The sequence below is a fragment of the Macrotis lagotis genome, chromosome 4 (genome assembly GCF_037893015.1).
Source record: "Macrotis lagotis isolate mMagLag1 chromosome 4, bilby.v1.9.chrom.fasta, whole genome shotgun sequence".
NCBI lineage: Eukaryota > Metazoa > Chordata > Mammalia > Peramelemorphia > Peramelidae > Macrotis > Macrotis lagotis.
Genome location: NC_133661.1, coordinates 11,872,018 through 11,884,622, shown reverse-complemented (window position 1 = coordinate 11,884,622; position 12,605 = coordinate 11,872,018). Strand labels below are relative to the sequence as shown.

Here is a 12,605-nt window from a genome sequence, read left to right as displayed (position 1 = left end):
CCTAAAAAAAATTCACCTTCTTCAAGAGCTTCTCTTATTCCCCTTGTGTGCTTCCCTCTATTGGCTATTCCCAATTTAGTCAAGATAGAGCTTGTTTGTACAAAGTGGACCAATTGTCAGCAACTGGATTGGAAGTTCCATGAGAACAGGAACTTTGCATACCCAAATGCTTAGATCATTATTTGGAACCTATTAGATGATTAATCAGAATTTCTTGATGTGCTTAGGATGAGGTTTGACCAGGACAAAGGACAATGGGACGGACTAGCAACCCTTTGTAGGCCTGGACACAAGGACTCTTTTACTGTGTCTTTAGCACTGATAGTCCAGAGACTGGGGGTCAAAAGTACCAGCTCCTAGGGGTGACTAGGTGGTGCAATGGATAAAGCACTGGCCCTGGAGTCAGGAGGACCTGAGTTCAAATCCGGTCTCAGACACTTAATATTTACCTAGCTGTGTGGCCTTGGGCAAGCCACTTAACCCCATTTGCCTTGCAAAAAAAAACCCTAAAAAAAAAGTACCAGCTCCCCTTGGCCTGAACATTCTCACTGGAGTATCCCCTGACCCTTTGGGTCAGAAGTCCTAGGGTCAGAGAGCATCTCTTCCACTAACGAGTTTGGTGAGTCACCTAGAAGCCTCTCAAGGCTTCCGGATGCTCACGTGTATGATGGGGAGCTAGATTCACTTTCTGCTAAGATATTCTCTGGCTCTACATTCTGTCATTTTTCTGAGTACATTCTGAGTATTCAGTTCAACAAATATTTCATCACTGCTCACGATATGTAAGGTACAGCCAGATGCCAGAGCTACAGAGATAAATACCAGCCTGTTCCTGGCCTCCAAGAGCAGTCACCCTACTGAGAACACAGAATGGGCCCTGTCACCAAGCAGAGAAGGCCAAGGGCAGCTTGGGATTGGGGGGGGGGTTTAAAATGCACTAGTGTATATTTCAGCTAATCTTTATAACTGATGGAAAAATACATAAAAATTATATAGCAGATAGTAGATGTATTAGATAGTATATGACAGACAGCACAGAGGAGTGATCCAGAAGAGGCCTCCTAGCTAGGAAGATACAAAGTCAAATGCCATTTCTGTCATCAACTATTGGTTGAAGAGCCTGGGCAAATCTTTCAGCCCTGGTACAGCAAGAAACATGAGAAGGCTAAAATGGCAGAGAAGGGGTCAATCCATATTGGAAGAGGTAATGTTTTTAGCTGGAAAATCCATGCTAAAAATCTAAAAAATACAGTGTATTTCACTATCAGAAGGAAACCACTGCCATTGAGAAAAAGTTTACTTTTCTGTTCATTGATTTGTTATTATTTTTACTAGATACTTGCTTAAAAGTTGCAACTTCTGTTTAAAATATGAAGATATGATATCAGATATGTCATCCCAACCGTGACATTCTTTCTTTCTGTTGCTTTCTCTCTGTTTGTTGCTATGTCTATCTGTTTTTTTCTTTGGACTGTCCAGTCTGCAACCAGAACTTTGTACTTCTAGGGGCTGGTGTTTTATTTTGGTGCCCTAGATATAGGGGTAACTTTAGAAAGTCTGCTACAAGTGGGAGAACTGGGAACCCCTGATACTGTGCTAATAAAACTTTAAAAAACACAAAGAAAAGAAAAAAGTGAAAGAATGGAATATTCACATCTACATTAAATAAATATAAACCCATAAATTCACATCTAAGGCCTCCCAAGATGATCACTGTGGTTTTGGCAGAGAATATAAAGATCGTATTCTCTTTGGATAAGCAACATCCACAGAACCACTCATTAAATTCCCCTGTTCCAGTGCTCACGATAAAAGTGCTGTACTAGGCTCTTCTGGTTAAAGGTGGGAAGATTATATAAAGTAGATAGAAACTAAAAAAGCAGAAAAGGAACATTTTCTTTTCATCTGAACTGTTGTCTCCTAGGTTGCCAGGGTCAAGGATTCTCTGTACCTTGCTGGGTTGGTCTTAAGACAGCAGACAATCAATAGGGTAGACTTTAATTCCTTCCACTTGAGAAGCTCCTCCAGAGCTTGTGTATCATTGGCCTGTAAGGTTGCCTCAATGGGGTAGCAAGGCAGAACTCTGGTTCATCTTTTGAAAACCAAACTTTTAGAGATTTTGCATGAAATACAAGTCACAGAACATCACAGACTTGGAAGAATAGAATTTGAAGAACATTCAAGGGTCAGTGGAAAGGTGTGTGGTAGTAGGGAAATGGCCATCATATGTTAGAAACAAAACATTACACAAGAGAAACAGTATCGTGGATGATATTAGAAATCTCGTAGTCCAGTCATATGGTAGGATCCATGAACGATATGTAAGGCCTATGGTATTATGCTCCATCATAAGATCTGGAAGATGGCCCCTAATACAAAACTCCTATGGTGGATTTTCTAGAGGACATGAGTCAGAGTTGCACAGGATGGGCAGGAATGAATGAATGATGACCAATATTGATATGATCACTCCAATATCCCAGAAGGACTTTTATACATTGAGCCTAATGTCTTTTGGTAAAGTGGAAAGAGTGCTTGCTATGAAATAGAGGACCTAGTTATTCCCAGCTCTTTGTGTTGGGTGATTCACTGGACCTCTTCTTGAAGAAGAACAAAATGATATCATTGTGTTGGAGACAAATTACAAGTGTGTTCAACTGTGGCTGATCAGATCAATATGAGCTTGAGATACTCTACCACAGGTTGGGCACAAATAATCCATGTGAACCCCTGTGGGAGGGGGGTGTTCTTCTACACTCATGTATCTCACATTTTCTTCAAGCTGTTTCTACTCTGCCTTGCTCATAGGGCCCAGCATCCTCTCTGATGAGGGCACGTCATGCCGGGCAGTCTCAATCCACTTGATCTCGCCAAGATTCATCTATACAAAGGCAGGATAGTGAGGGGCAAGGGATGAGATAAGATAACTTCTAATAGTTTGTTCTGGTCACTCCGTATTCCTACATAATATTTTGCAGTACTATCATATTTGAACACATTTTATTTTTTCAGAATCCAGGAATACATGAGATTGATATTAAAAATGAATAAGGTTAGTCAAACTCAAAACCCAAGTCTCTTGCTCTCTCACATGAAATTTGGAAAAATAAGTAGACATCTGAGTCAAGTTTAGGTGCTCTCTGACTTTTTCTTGCTCTATTAATCAAGCACAGATGGTATTTTTTCCCTCTCAGGGTGTCTCTTTGTTGATCTGCCATTTACATTGAGGCCTTCATTAATTCATTGGCACTCAAGCCTTCAGAGCTTGCATGAAAGAGAGAAGTTTTCAGTCTAGGACAATGTGTACCTTTAAACTAAATGGCAATGGGCTGATTATGACAGAGAATTTCCATGTTTTGGTGGTTTATGTCTGAAAATGAAGTGCTATTGAAGCATAATGCCTAAAATCACAAAATATAGAATTTCATCCTATTTTAATAAAACTTGTTATTTTCAAATAACACTGTGAAGAAAAAAAATCATCTTAAGTCAATGGTTTTTTTACAGGGTACAGAAGAGACCAAGATTCATCCCAAAGATATTTACTTTTCATAAGAAAGCAATAAAACTGTGGTAGAAAAACGCTGACAGGATCTCAACAGGCCTACCTAGCAGATATGATAAACAGATTTCTGGTGATTTCCAGGGATCCAGGGAGGAGCTTCCTAAAGCATGGCCTGGACAAATGTACTTGTTTGATCATAAACCCAGTCTGACTTCCCTTGTCCCGAGATCATGCAACTACTGATCTGAGCTATGGAATGCATAGCAAAGAATTTATAACTAAACAAAAGAGATTAAGTAGGTAGGATAGTTGTCATAGGGTCCATGTACTTTGCTATAATCCAGCCAAACTGATCCAGTCTGATAAACAGTTACTTGGTGCTATGCATAAAATCTTATTTTAAATGTGGGGATATGAAGACAAAATGAAAAATAAAATCTTCCTATGAAGCTTTTACATTTCTGCTTATAGAAATGATCCTCAACTTCTCATTCAGCACCTACAGATTCTAACTTACTTCTAACATACATGATTTACCTACAATCGAAAGCACCACATTGAAACTGGAGAAGATATTATTTGTGTGTTCCTAGGCAAGTCACTTCACCAGAATTACCTCCCAAAAAATGAAGGAGAAAGGATGAGTGAAGAATACCAGATGTGAATCCACTGGCAGAAGTGAAAAGCAATTGCTAATGGCAGGGAAAGAAACATATAAGGGCCAGCATTTTTATAAGACTTTACTGGTTTGCAAAATACTTTACAACTATGATCTCATTTGATCTTTATACCAATCTTGGGAGGTAGATGCTATTATTGGCCAGTTACTAAGTGACGAAGGTTCTTCTGAATCCAGGTCTGGTATTCTGTCCACTCTGGTGTCACTTAGATGGTGAAACAAGCAAGTTAGTAATAAGATATGCAAAGGGACAAAATCCTAGCTATTATCTAGAGAAATGTTGGCTTGTTACAAAAAGCAAATAGGGGTTAAGTGGAAGTAATTGCTTAAGTGATTAAATAGGAGAAAATTCATGGAATAGCCATGTGCATCCAAAGTGCAATCCTAATTACAAAGGGAGGACACTAGGAGGATGTTTGGGTATTGCTGCTGTAGTCTGAGGCAGGGAGGGAGGGAGGGAGGGAGGGAGGGAGAGAGAGAGAGAGAGAATGAGAATGTATGAGTGCATGAGTGCATATGTGTGTGTGGCTGTGTGTGTGTGTGTGTGTATGTTTGTGTGTGAAAATTCAGTGAAAAGTGGGAGTCCTACTTGGCTGCATAGCTGGAGATTTGGCCTCAGGAAGAACAGGTCCTCCAAAGTTGTCTGGCAGCAGCATGAGGCAATGTCTTAGGATCTCCTGAAGCTTAGATGGTTCGGAAGGGATGTTGTACATTGGTATCATAGAGATGAAGAAAGAGTGCAGCACAGCTTATTATTACAAAACAAAATTCACTTAACTTCCCTGGTCCTCCATTTTTTCATTTGTAAATGATGGTGTTGGATGAAATGCCTCCAGATTCCTTTCCAGTTTCAAATCCTTGAATCCTGTGACTCATCCTTCTGACAGCCCCTCTCTGAGAAACGTGGGAAGGAGAGAAGCCCAGAGCCAAGGTCTGGTCTCTCTGCAAGGGGTGCGGGGCTGGCCAGTGGGGACATCATGGAGAGTCAGGAACAGTGGGAGAGACTGCCGGGCTTCTTGGAGAAGGAAGCCAGGCCCATCACTGGATGGTCAGATACAGACACTGTCCTAAAGTCACAAGGGGATGAGTCTCTTCTCCAACCAGATCAACCTGCTTTCCCTGAGCTAAGAGAATTGGGGTTAAGGTCAAGGTTGGAGAGTACCTATTCTTATTTTAGATGCATTCCATGGCTAACAAAAAGCAAAGAAGGTCAGGCCATGTGTGGAAAAATGATTTGGTCTAGAAAATGTGCTCCAGTGGGCTGAGGACATCTCCCATTCTTCCATTTGGATTGGACAGCAGCACCTGTTCTGCTTGGAGTCCAGTCCACCAGCACCAGAGAACTTCAATTCCCAACCTATGGGAGGCCAGTGATATGATATTCAAACAACACCCATCATTCCAAGGATGGACACAGTTCATAGATACAACCACCAGGAGCTCGTCCTGGATGTTTCTGTGTCCCTTGGCTCTCTCTGGGAAGAAATGCTCTCCCACAGATCTCCCACAGCTTCAACCCCTCTTCAGCCTCTTTGGGCTTCTCTTTTTGTGTGGTCTTCCCTATCAGAAGAGAAGCTTCTTGAGGACAGAACTTGCTTATGTTTGTCTAGAACAAAGCCTGGCTCAGAGGTAGCACTTCATGCCAGAAGCCTGGACTACAGGGAGGGCATTGTTCTTGTGCTGGGGATATGACCTGCAGGGGTGAAAGAGGAACTCACAAGGACAAAATGCTAGAAAAAGTTGTTATTGGCAGAAAGAAAAGCTGGATATGGAGTCAGACAATACCTGGTAATCATTCTGTCCTTCAGTCTCAGTTTACTCATCTGTAAAATGGGGACAAAATGCCAGAATGGAGATGAAGCACAGGGTAGTGTGCCTCATACTCAAGTCCAGCCTCAAACACATCCTGGATGAGCCCATAGAAGAATCATTAGCCCCTCTGTGGGACAGGGAAGATGTACAGCTCAGGGTCTTAGACATGAAGTCTTGAATTTCAATCCTTCCTCAGACATACCCTGGCAGTGTGACCCCATCCATTGGGCCATGCTTCCCACTCTTCAGTGCTTTGCCAACCTTAAGACAATATAGAGACTCAGTCATTGCTGAAGAAGGGGTTTACATCTTAGAAAAACCAACAACCCAATAACAACCATCCAAACAAAAGTTCTCTCATTTTGCTGAATTTTGCTGAATCTCAGGGAGTCTCTCCAAGGCCCTGGATTCTTATGGGCATTCACAGGCAAGAGATCAAACCAATACAGCACTGACTCTCAGGCCTCATCCAGTCTAGGTCATTCCAAGGGGAAGGAAGGATTATCAAGTGTGGTTGCCCAAGTCTGGCATGGGGGGTGGATGATGGTGTTGTGTGGCTGTGGGGTGAACCCATTCAACTCCCTCATGGAAGAAACCCCACAACCAGGGGAAAGGCATAAGAGAGACTAGAGAGAGGGCGTCGGAAACGTCTTGGTCTCGGCAGGGAAGAGAAGCTGCTGATCTCTCCCTCTGTGGGAGTCTGCTCTGCTGACTCAGAAAGGGGCTGAGAGTTCAGTCACAGTCAAACTGAGAGCTCACCATTTGTGTGAACAATACCTGCGAGTTTGCAAAGAGCTTTCATGTGTTTTCCATCATTGATCCAAACCATGGCTGGGGAGACAGGACAGGTATCATTTCCTTCTTTTTGTTTTAGACAGATGAAGAAACGGGGGCACTGAGAAATGACTTGTCTCATCACCCACAAAACCAAGAGAAGGATACTAGCATCTCCAAAGCTTGTCCCAGCTCTGACAATATGAAGTCTTGCATCAAGGAGCCAGAATTTGAACCCAGCTCTCACTCCTAATCCTGTGTGGTTTTGATGACATCATCCTCTGTTGGTTAGAAGAGGTTGATGGGGGAAGCTTGTGCCCCTGGATTTTTATATCTGACATGTGGCAATTGTGTGTGATGGGTTAGAATGAATGATGACAACCTACCATGTGTTTGGCACTGAGGGGCTCTCCAGGGACTCCCCTTCTAGTGGGGGAGACAATACACAAGAATGGTGTCAGTCATTGGTTTTAGGTTTGGGGTCCTTGGCTGTCCCCATGAGGATCTGAAGAGAGATGGGGTCAATGTGAGAGAGGTGGTTATATTGATTGACCTCTGCTGAGGCGTCCTTGGAGATGAGTCAGAGACTGCTGACACCAGCAAATCACAACATCCTTGTGAATCTCAGTTTCCTTATTTGTAAATGAAAGCTTTTGAGGAGATCTGAGGTTGGACCCAGTGCTGGACTCAGAGTCAGAGCCCTGGGGGATCACCCCCCCCCAGATCTACCCCTCATCTCCTGGGCAACTTGGGACAAGTCCCTTCCCTTCTCAGGGCTCCAAAGTGAGAGGTTCTAAGCTTTCGAGGTCCCAATAAATGATTCTATAAAAGGCAGCTTGGGGGTTCCAGGGCTAGACTCAGAAACACGAGTTCAAATCCAGCTTTGGAAAATTCTTAGCTTGTGATCTTAGGCACGGCATTCCTCCTGTGGTTGCCTCATCTTCTTCAACTACAAATGAGGATAATCATTGTACTTACCTCCCAGGGTTAATATGAGATCAAATGAGACAATCATGGTAAAGTGCTCACTTCAGTAGCACATTCGCTAATATTGGAAAGATACAGAGGAGATTAGCAAGGCCCCTGTGCAAGGATGCCATGCAAATTTGTGAAGAGATAATAATGGTAAAGTGTTTAACACAGAGATTAGTGTATAATAGGTGCTAAACAACTATTTATTCCCTGCCTTCCTCACCTAGAACACCCTCCTCCATTTTATCATTGGTTTCTCTTTCTGTATGGCCAGTTATAAGCACAGTGACTGGTAAGCAGTAGGTACTAAATGTGTGCTTATTTCCTTCTTTCCACATCTGGAATGCTCTCCCTCCTCCATTAGCCATCCCTGATTCTCCTGGTCTCCTCTCCTCTTCCAAGGCCTTCTGTTTCCTTTGGGTCTCTTCTTCCAAGGGGTCACTTCATTTATCATTGGGTTCTCTCTCTGTATCATTAGGGACCAGCACAGTGCCCGGTGGTCAGTTGAATGACTGCCTGCCTGACTCCAACAGGGTCGTTCTTTGGGAACATGATATGTTTCCACATGATATGTCTCTAAATATGCTATGACTTACTGAGTCATTGGCGGGGGGACCCAGAAGCAGTGTTTCCCTCCCAGTGGCCCTGGTGGGCACATTCCTCTCCCTGCTATATGGACCTGGGGAAGGATTTGGTGGGCAATCTCAGCTCCAGGCTGCTTGCTCTTGGGGGTACTGTATGGTAAAAGAAAAGAGGCACTGACTTTTTTCAGGTCTTTCCCTATGATTTATGTCTTACTGGGCAATTTTTGAGATTATTTCCCCAGCTCATTTGGCCTCAGTTTAATTGTGGGGTCTGATAATTGTACCTCCTCAGACACCGAGTCCAACAGGAGCGGGCGCGTTTACGTTGAGAAGGAAACGCTGTGGTTAAACTGTAGCGGAGGTATTTTTAGAGCGGTTACCATGTTAACCGGGCTTCACAAAACCTGGTGCTGGCAGGAGAGGCAGCCAGTGTGGTACCCGGCCAACATCACCAGGACCCAAAGGCCAAGCCTGTCAGCTGATTCACCAGGGACCCCGAAGCCCATCCAACCTGCCCTGGGGCCCTGATTATTTCAGGGCTGCAGGAGCAGAAACACTGTCCCCTGTGAGCAGGTAACAGCTGCCAGGGAGGCACTGCCTAATCCCTGATACTCAGGGAAAGGCTAATACAGTTAGTTGGCCCTAAAAGACCATGTCCTGCTTTGTTAATCAGTCTATTTTTCTAAACTAACTCTGACCTGGAGTCAGGAAGACCTGGGTTCAAATCTAGCCTCAGCCACTTTCTAGCTGTGTGATCCTGAGCAAGTCATCACTTTTCACTCTGTGTGCCTCAGTATCCTCATTTGTCAAATAAGTTGGAGAATGAACTGGCAAACCACTCTAGTATCTTTGCCAAGAAAACCCCAAATGGGCCAGGAGAGGCTGAACATGACTGAAACGAATGAACAACAACATCCCAGCCCTCCAGGTTGACAGTCTTTCTTTTCTCTCAGTTACCTCACATTTTCAATCTGTTACCAAATCTGGTCATTTCTAGCTCTATCAGATCTCTTGTATACATCTATTTCCCCTCCCTGGGATAGGCTCTCATGTCCTCACAGCTAGACCATAAGAGCAGTTAGCATGGGGGTGGTGGGGCTCTCTGCCCCAAGTCTCAAGAAACTGCTGCCCTGGGGAGGCTAGGTGGCACAGTGGATAGAGCACCAGCCCTGGAGTCAGGAGTTTGAAGCTGAGTTCAAATCCAACCTTAGACACTTAATAATTACCTAGCTGTGTGACCTTGGGCAAGCCACTTAACCCTATTGCCTTACAACCCCCCCCCCAAAAAAAAGAAAAGAAACTGCTGTCCACCCTCACTGCCAATGTAAGCTTTCTAAAGTATTGGAATGGCCATGTTATCCCCATCCCCTTCACAATAAATCCTAGTGTAAGAATCAGAGGTGAGATTTGAACCCAAGTCCCTTGACTTCAGAATGTTTTCCACAGCAATAGCCTGCCTTTCAGTTAGGGTTTCCTGGAAGAGATGGCAGTTAAGGTGGGCAGGAAAGGACAGGGAAGATCTCAAATGACAGACATGGCCAGGGGAATCACTGCAAACATACACAGCAATGTTTTTTAATGATATATTTGCACCCTAAAGGGACCCTCCCCACACAACAAGTGCCTCCCTCTTAGTCTGGTGTGATTACCACCTCTAGTTTAAGATGGCATGGATGACTGGGCATCCTTTCCTCATCAGTCACCAGCAGCTCAGAATTACTGCTTAAAGGTCAAAATAATTTCCAGTCTTCTCTCTTTTTAACTGAAATATGAAAAGGGGTGGACATGGTGTATTTATGTTCCACCATTAGGAAAGGATGAATGGACATTAAAAATCACAGCATAAACACATTTCACAGAGCATGGTCAGTTATGACAAGGGGCCGGGCACCTGCCCAGCACAGCCTCTCCTGCCGATATTCATAGAGGCGCACACTTTTCACTGCCAGAAATTGAAGTCGTATTTTTTACTTGGAAACTCACATGGCTCAGCTGCGAAATGAAATAGTCTTTAGGAGAAAGGGTCATCGAGTGGTTGACTTTTTTTTTAAAACATTAAATATAGCCATCTAATGGTGTTGGTGCTGGTGGGGTTACTTTGTAAGTGGGAGATATATAGTGTGAAACCTAAATCCTTGAAGACTTTAGTCCCTTCAGACTCTGAACCAAGACTGAACCCAGGGGGCTAAAAAGAGAAAAAAAGAAGAGGGAACCTTTACCTGGGGGCTAGGAGAGAGAAAATGTCAGTTCTTCTCAAAGGGCCTCAGTGTGCTTTGAGCAAGTAATGGGACACTCAAGCCATCCGCCTTCCAGAATGATGCTTGGCTAGGTTCACTCCTGCTCATTCTCTGCATTTATACTTGGGCACCATTTAATAACTGATGAAGTCTCTCCCAACTCAGAGATTCGTCATGAGCAGAAAAATAACAAGACCTCACAAAGGCAGGGAGTATATTTTAGAATGAAAAAAGATCACAGTTTAATGGGTTAAAACTTGGGTTCTCCCCCCCCCCCCCCCGCACAAAGGCTATATTAAAGGCCTTACTAAAAAGATGAACAGTCTTTTCTAAAAGCAAACTTTTAGAAAAAGTATGAACCTTTCTTACAAGGATCTCCCTAAAGTACAAAGAGATGGCTCTGGACCATAAAAGTTCCTGCCCTTAGGGAGTAGACGCTGCCAACCTGGAGGGATTTTGAGTCAAGGCTCAGGGACAAATCCTGAGCTTACATTCCAAGGACAAGTCCTAGAGCAGATCAGACAACATCAGTAGTGGAGAATGGGCCATTTGGGTCAATGACAACTAATAGATGTAGAAGCACAGGGATCTTCAGAACTGTGTGTATGGGGAGGGGTAGAGAGGGATGGGGTAGGGTCCCAGTGGATGAAATCTAAAATCTCTGAACTAGAGGAATAGCTAACCCTCCACCTTAACCTGGATGGCAGATTGTCCAGAGAGCCCATGTAGTAGCATCTTCTCTGTAGTTTCTTTGAGGGACAATCATAAAAATAGGGATGAGCTTATTCAGAAGTTTTCCGTTACACTGATGTGCAATGCTGATTTTCTTTTAAACTTAGGCTTCTGATTTCATTGGCTAGGGAACTTTTCCTGCCCGGGCAGATCAGCAACAGTTTTATATATAAATGATTTTAATCATCAGGTCAGGGTAGCAAGGTCTTAATGAAGGATTAAGGTTACATTTAGGAAAAAATCTTCCTTAAAATCAGACATGTTTGTGCAGATGGGGCAATACAGAAGTTGGAGAAATGAATGGAGGACTGTCAGAAGAAGACAGAGAAGCTGTTGCTTGCAGATGACCTAGGCATCTTCTCTTGAATTTAAAGAGTAGGCTAATGATGTGTCTCTAGTCACTTAGTCACAAACCTCATTGATGTGGCTCCAGTGATTGTTTTGGTGAGGATGGTGGAGACAAATCCGGCTAAGTCTCTCAATTTCCTCTTGTCCTGAACTATTGCCACCAAATGCAGCACTCTGTATAGATAGCGACTCCTATCCTAATCCCAATAGGCCAAATAATGAAATCTCTGAGGTCGGGTGCACCCTGGTTGGAGGTAGGGCACTTGGAAGAAATACGCTCCTTTCTAGTGTCCTGGCCCGAAACTTGGCTAGTTCTTAGATCTTTTCTTTCTTGATCAACAATGATGTTTATAGAAAGAAAAGAAAGAAGCCCAAATCTCAAAGAAACAACCTCTTCCTTCTTCACCCCTCTTTTCACCTAAAGACAATAATGATCCTTATTTCCATTTCAATGTCACTGACTAGATAGTGGCCAGAAAGTCAAAAGAATCATCCAGAGGAAGACTTCAGGAAGAGAACGAAGCAGAGCAGCCAAGACACTCCCAAGGATTCCTCCAAGACTATATACAAGGCAGTTGGTCAGGGCCATAGTGGTGACCTTGCCTGTCCTCAGGAGATTATGGTCCTACAGAGGGCAAAGACACATATGAAAATAATGATGATACAAGGACTGTTGAGAGGCTGGAAGAGATTCTTAACTGCAGAGGGTGGATGGTGGATGGTTGTTGGGGTGAGCCTTCTCCTTTCCTACATTTCCAGCCATGAGAACTTGCCCTGTTTTGCTCTCCTTTGCCTCAAGGGCTTATCTCAGTTAGGTCTAGGGGTTTGCATATAAAATTATATTAAAGTTCTCTATTTATAGGTATTCCTGTTTATGGAAGCTTGAACTTGTTTGAGAGCAGGATCATAGTACATCTTTATTGCATTGTAAAAAATTGGAATGGAATCACTGTCCCTTCTCC

At 43.5% G+C, this 12,605-nt stretch overlaps 1 protein-coding gene and 1 non-coding gene across 4 annotated transcripts in view; one reads left to right on the top strand and one right to left on the bottom strand.

The window, feature by feature from the left end:
- Positions 1-12,605, bottom strand: part of RNLS (renalase, FAD dependent amine oxidase) — a 209,682-nt gene that overhangs the window by 73,384 nt on the left and 123,693 nt on the right. The window lies entirely within an intron of this gene.
- Positions 7,792-7,898, top strand: LOC141523120 (U6 spliceosomal RNA). Its single transcript, XR_012478335.1, has one exon. It is a non-coding gene; the product is annotated as a U6 spliceosomal RNA (small nuclear RNA).